Raw genomic sequence first — 5919 nt, forward strand, 5'->3', positions numbered from 1 at the left:
AGGTGGTAGAAAGAGAGGTCCCAGAAGGCTAAAGGTCATGTCCAAGACCACAAGGCTGAGACAGAACTGTAGCCCACTCCCCATGTTGCTCTTGTTTTTCTAGGCAGGGCTTCATCCCTCATCCCCTCATGGGACGTGGATTGGCTCCTTTCCCCAACAACCTCCATGGAGCATTTGCCCAACTTTTCCAAGATAGAAGGCTCTCTCTCACTTGTTTTCTGCAGAGAGAGAAAAGCACCCATCAGAACACTGTAAGCAGGCTTCTCAGAATTGTGTTATTTGCCAACAAGAACTCTTTCCCTGAGATACCCACCAAGCCTTAAGGTCAATGGCACAGAGAAGCATAAAAGGTTACTTCTTCCCATTCTATGGAGGAGGACAGCTGTGCTGGAAGCTGGGTCAGCAACTTGCTGTGAAGCCTCTTCTCTGTAGCTGGGTCACCAGCTTCTTGCCATCTGGAGAAGAAAGAAACACAATGCTGTAGATTTTGAAGTCAGACTTTTTATTGGGTAACTGACACACTAGGTCACACTGTCTCTCTAGAGACTGTAGACTACCTTGGCAGGTTGGCACTGATCAAAAAGGACAACATCTGGAGCATCAGGCTCTGTCCAGGCATACACTTCACTCGATTCCTACCCAGGGGCCTGGGGAAATGGCTTTGGAGAGTAATTCTCTGTATTATGCAGGAACAAGGGCCAAGTGAGCACTTGTCATGCAACTACAATCAACAAAGAGCAGGCCTTACGCTGTGCTGGCTACCAAATCCATGTGAAGGGTTGGACTGATATGTAAGTAAGGGCCTTTCCAACCCTAGGGGACAGATTCCAGAACTCCCTGATCATTGGACTTTTCACCTTAATTGAGATGGTCTGTTAGAAACTGTGACTGCAGCAGGGCTCTACTAATGAGCTTTCATTTGTTTTGTTATTTTACAGAAACCAAACACACTGAGTCTATTATTTTTATACTAATATCCTCGTGGTATGAGATATTCAACTATGTCATTAAAATTTCCAACCATGCTGTACCCATAAAGTACCCTATGCCTGTGATGTGACTCAAGAGGTAGAGAAGGAGCATAGTAGTGAACAGAGGGATTTCAGTTGGACACTGAGGACAGCTGTCTATGGGAGAAGCTGTGAGATACAGCCTGAAGCTGGGCTCTGGAGTGTGTCCTCTGATCTTTCCTGGGCCTTTTAAGCACAGGTATGCTGGAGGTAGCAAAGTGGGCAGATGTTTCTTTAAAATCCCTTCTGATCTTCTGGATTTTTGTTTTGTTTTGTTTTGTATGAACACTCTACACAAACAGACAAAAATCATGGGGGCTACGAAGAGTGAAGAGAAACATCATGAAAATAAAAGGAAAAGTGGAAGAAATCATTTTTCAGGGTGGGTAAGGGTAGGAAAAGATAGAGAAGAGATGAGACATGTTAAGAGATTAGGGCACAGTGCCTGGCAAATAAACATTGTTTAAAAACAAATTATTTGTTGATGAATCAATGAGTGCATGCGTGAATCATTCTATCCAGCCTCATTCTACATATGGAAAAAGCACAATATAGTCTTAGTGGCCCAAGTCCCTATTGTTAATTGGTGTCATTGTAGAAACTAGAGTTGGCCCTACTGCTCAATGCTGAGCAGAGGGAGAAGGACAGGTTTCCCCACCCACTGCTGTGGGTGGGAAGTGCCTCGGAACACAGCTGTGAAACTGAGGAAGGAGAAAGGGTGAAGGCTGTGACCTTGTGTCCTCCTTGACAGAGCGGCAGGGCTGCTAGGCCCAAGGTAACTGAGTGGGTCATACAGCACTGAACAGGGCCTCAAGGTCTTCCTGCTTCCTTTCCTTTCTCCAGTGGCAGAAGAGTCAAATCCTGACACAAAACTTCTCCTTCTCTTCTTGGAGGCCTTGTGAAAATATCCACTGAATTTGGAGGTTGGCTCATGGATACCTTGCTTTCTCTCATTCTGCACCTCTCTGAGTTTCCTGAGTAGTTTCCAGAAGTTTCTTTCCTCCTTCAAGAAAATGTAGTTTGGGAATGGATGGGAATTCTCACCAAATCAACTGGAGGCAGGATCCATTTCCTGCAGAGAACCTGCCTTTGAGACATTTCTTCCTCTGTGGAAAGACTGAAATTCCCATCTATTTTGCTTTTCCCTTTGCCTTAGTCCTGCTGACAGACATCTTGGAAAGGACCCTGGAGCTGGAGTCCTCTGAGATGCTAAGGAGCCTTGGCCTTCAGGCTCCCCGTTTCCCCCTCTTTTCTCTCATTGCTTCTCTGCAGTGACCCCAAAAGGGATGGCCCTGTAACGGACAACAGCTGACTAAAGGTGGGGGCTTGACACATTCAAATGAATTTTGTGTTTTGAGTTCCCAATTTCCCCCTCAGGAAGTTGTGCCCAATGGAATCACTGGGAAATAGGAGGAAACACTGTGCTTTCTCCTTCCTGCTACAAAATGACTGATTAGCAAGGGTGCAAATAGGCCTCTCTGTTCTAAACAGATAGAGAGAGAGAGAAAAAAAAAAAAAAAAAAGAATCACACTGCCTAAGCAAGGCAAATGCAAGTGTGCGGAGACCCAGCCTGCCATCCGTCTCGGGAAGACCTGCCAAGAGCTCTTATATAAGCTCCAGTGAGCTCATGTGTTTTCATGCCCATCAGCAGATCCTGAGCTTCAGGGGCAGGGGTTAGATAGGAGGTGGGAGCTTAGAAGAGATGTGTTCTTATGAAGAGGGGGTACTCTGGGAAGAAAACATGTTATCACACTCAGGATAATGAAAGCGATTTTCCTCTCTGTGCCAGTCAATGTAGACTTTCATTCCTCATGGTGTCCATGTGAGGAAAGCAAAGACAGTGCTGGATCTCATGAATCCCATGGTGTGGGGGCAGCCGTGGGAGAGGTGGGGTATTTAATGAGAAAAGGAATGCAGATGTGCACTTGGGGTATGGATGAGAAAGGTTTCCTCCTTATATTTGAGGAATCAGATGAGCCTAGTGAGGTCCACCATTCACAGGCTGAGAGTCAGGCTTTGATTGAGTATCAGGCCTTGGTCTCCAGTTGATGGTGCTACCTAGGCTATGCTCAAATGGGAAACTTTTATTTCATTTATTGACCGAGGCAGGCTGAACATTTTGGAACCTACTGTCACTGGTGTCACCTGCTTCCCTTTCATGGGCAGAATCACTAAGCCATTGGATCTCTGAGAACAAATTAACCAACCACCTTACCCACTATCTTGTCCAGAACACCTGCAGTCAGCTCACTCTCGTCCCTGGGGCAAGCATGGCTTATACTTTGTGTACTGAAAATCATCTCTGCATAAATGAGCCAAGACTTTTCAACTAGGCTTCCCAGACATTCTCTCGGGGGTTGACATACTTCTAGTTCAGCTGTGCCCCAGCGGAGGGGGAGGATCTGTCTGTATATCTCAGCAGCCGACTCCCTCCCCCAGTCTAGTTTCATAATCTTCACATGATGAGGTGATAACTATCTGCGTTTTATATGAATAAATGAACCTGTAGATATGATGTTCTATTGTTCTAAGCTTTTCAAAATAATATGGTGCCCAGTCACTCAGTACCTAACACTGTAAGCAATTTTTGTTTCAGAAATAAGAACGTGATTTTTTTCAGGTGAATTTGTAATGCCTTTAAGTATTTCACATTTTTCTCTTGGCATGATTAATGCTTATAACATTGTCTAATGATTTTTGAGAATTTAGTGAATATGCCATTTACTTTCCTCTTTCCAGCTCAACCAGGACTGTTTTGAATACAGCTAAGATCTTCCTTGGGTTCCACTCAAAACTTTCTCCTCATGAATGATTGGGTGATACCTTGATCAATATCTATTTATTTCATTCCCAACTTGATTCCGTCAGTTGGGAAATAACTGAGCTCATATGCACAACACCTTGAATTCTCCTCTAGCAACACGGATGATACGTACAATCTTTTAAAGCTTAAGAAAGGATCTTCCCCACCCATGAGGAATGGAGGAATAAATCTGACCAAACTTCCCTGTGTACAAATATGAAAACACCAAGGTGAATCACACCTTTATGTATATCCATAATGCACTAATTTAAAAAAACATAAATAAATAGAAGAAAAATCACTAGAATAGAGGAAAGGAAGAGAGGAAGGGAGGAGGGAAGGAAAAGGCAAAGTATTGGGGACTGAAGTGGAACAAATTATATTCCACGGCTTGCATTAATTATGTGAAAATGAACTCTAATATTATTTATAACTAAAATGAACTCATAAAAATTACTTTAAAAAGGGAAGAATCTCTCATGGTGAGGCATGCTGGAATATTTTGGTGTGAGATGTCATGATACCTATCATTTACCTTCAAAATTTTCAGTCAGAAAAAAATAAAAGATGAAACAGGTATGGCAAATGTTAATAACTGTTAAATCTAAATGATGGGTACATACTCAAGGTTCTACTTTTTAGTATATTTTAACTTGTTCATAAAAAAGAAATTATTTCCAGATGTTCCAGTTCCAAGGCGTATGTTCAGCCTGTAGAGCTGTTAAGAGGCAGTCAGGGAGTAGATGTGGGGGTGAAGGTTGATGAAGATTACCTTAATGCCTAGGAGCAGAAGGGTATAAAGGTAGTGAATCACAAATAGCAGGTCAGTGACACCCTCTATTATTAACACCTCATGAAAATTTGGTCCTCTGAGTTAAAAGATCTAGTGCTCAATCCTTTTACCTCAGGGATGTTGGGGAGAGAGGAAATATTCACCAGGAAAACTTTTCTTGAAGATCATGTCATATTTTGGCTAATGATTGGTGGTATCAGTTTTCTTTAAAAAATAAAAAAAGACAAAAAAAAAGTTCATTAATCACTTGGCAGGTACTATTGTGTAGCCAGCCCCTCAACAGAAAATGTAGACTTTCTGGAAATTTCTTCTGGATTGCCATTTATTTATTTAGGGTTTTAAAATTCCTTTTCTATTATCTAAGGTAAAAAGAAATTACCATTTTTATCATCCCTCCTTTTGTCATTCTTCCTAAGTCTCCATTTTTAAAAGAATTTCATTGTTTCGAGAGGAAAAAATGTTCAATTTTTCGCATTGCTCCAGAGGCAGTCTTTTTTTAATCCCAAATCATGACTCACCCAACAGATTTGTAAAAGGACACTTCAAATCTTCATTCCACCTTTAGATATCAGTTACTGAATTCTAATGTCTGACTGCCTGAACTCTTTTCATTGCCCTTGATCTTTACTACATCTCCGTGAATCTTTAATGCTGTGTGAATACTTGATCCAGATGAATTCTTCACTGGGTATCCATTCTTGGCCATTTCTTCTCTGAGTAGTCTTAGGACACACTCCAGTTGGTATCTGGGAATGAGGACCTAAGAGGAAGGGAGGAGAGAAGGTGCACATGGGCCTTCTGATGCCCATAACTGCTTTTCTCCTGCTCCTGGGTGCCCCTGCATCCACTCACAAGAGTGCTATTTTTTCCTCTCCAGGTCCATGGAAGAGAGAAGAGAGGGACTTGGGTGTCAAGTTTGAGAGAAAGTAAGCCACACACAGGGTTATGGTTTTGGGGTCGTAAACCTGTCACGGTGCTTGAAGCTCAGGGGAATCATTAATGGCACCGCAGGCACGAACACAGGCTTTGAAGACAGCTACTGACAGATCTGAATCCTGGATCTGCTACTATGAGATGTGCCCTGTTTCTCTCTGTGTCCTCCCTTGTCAAATAGGGAGCCATATAGCACCAACCAACTTCACAAGGTTCTTGTGAAGTTCCACAGTGGTTATAAAAGGAATGGACTTTAACTAGATACTAAATGATAGCTGTTATTTAATAACAATTTCATGAATACCTGGATGTTTCTGTTTTGCCATCAGCTCAACTGTAAGATCTTTCTTTCGGATTTCTCAGTCCTTCCCGCCCCCCC

At 42.5% G+C, this 5919-nt stretch overlaps 1 protein-coding gene across 3 annotated transcripts in view; it reads right to left on the minus strand.

The window, feature by feature from the left end:
- Positions 1-313: 313 nt before the first annotated feature.
- The window catches only part of Dgkg (diacylglycerol kinase gamma), a 199803-nt gene continuing 194197 nt past the window's right edge, over positions 314-5919 (minus strand). For 2 of the 3 annotated variants that reach the window (XR_007347933.1, XR_007347931.1), the window contains one exon: positions 314-455. The gene's annotated coding sequence lies outside the window, so the exon portion shown is untranslated. Of the gene's footprint in view, positions 456-5125; positions 5368-5919 lie in introns of all 3 variants that reach the window. The other variant, XR_007347932.1, reaches the window with a different exon arrangement.

The sequence above is a fragment of the Marmota marmota genome, unplaced genomic scaffold (genome assembly GCF_001458135.2).
Source record: "Marmota marmota marmota unplaced genomic scaffold, marMar, whole genome shotgun sequence".
Classification (NCBI taxonomy): Eukaryota; Metazoa; Chordata; class Mammalia; order Rodentia; family Sciuridae; genus Marmota; species Marmota marmota.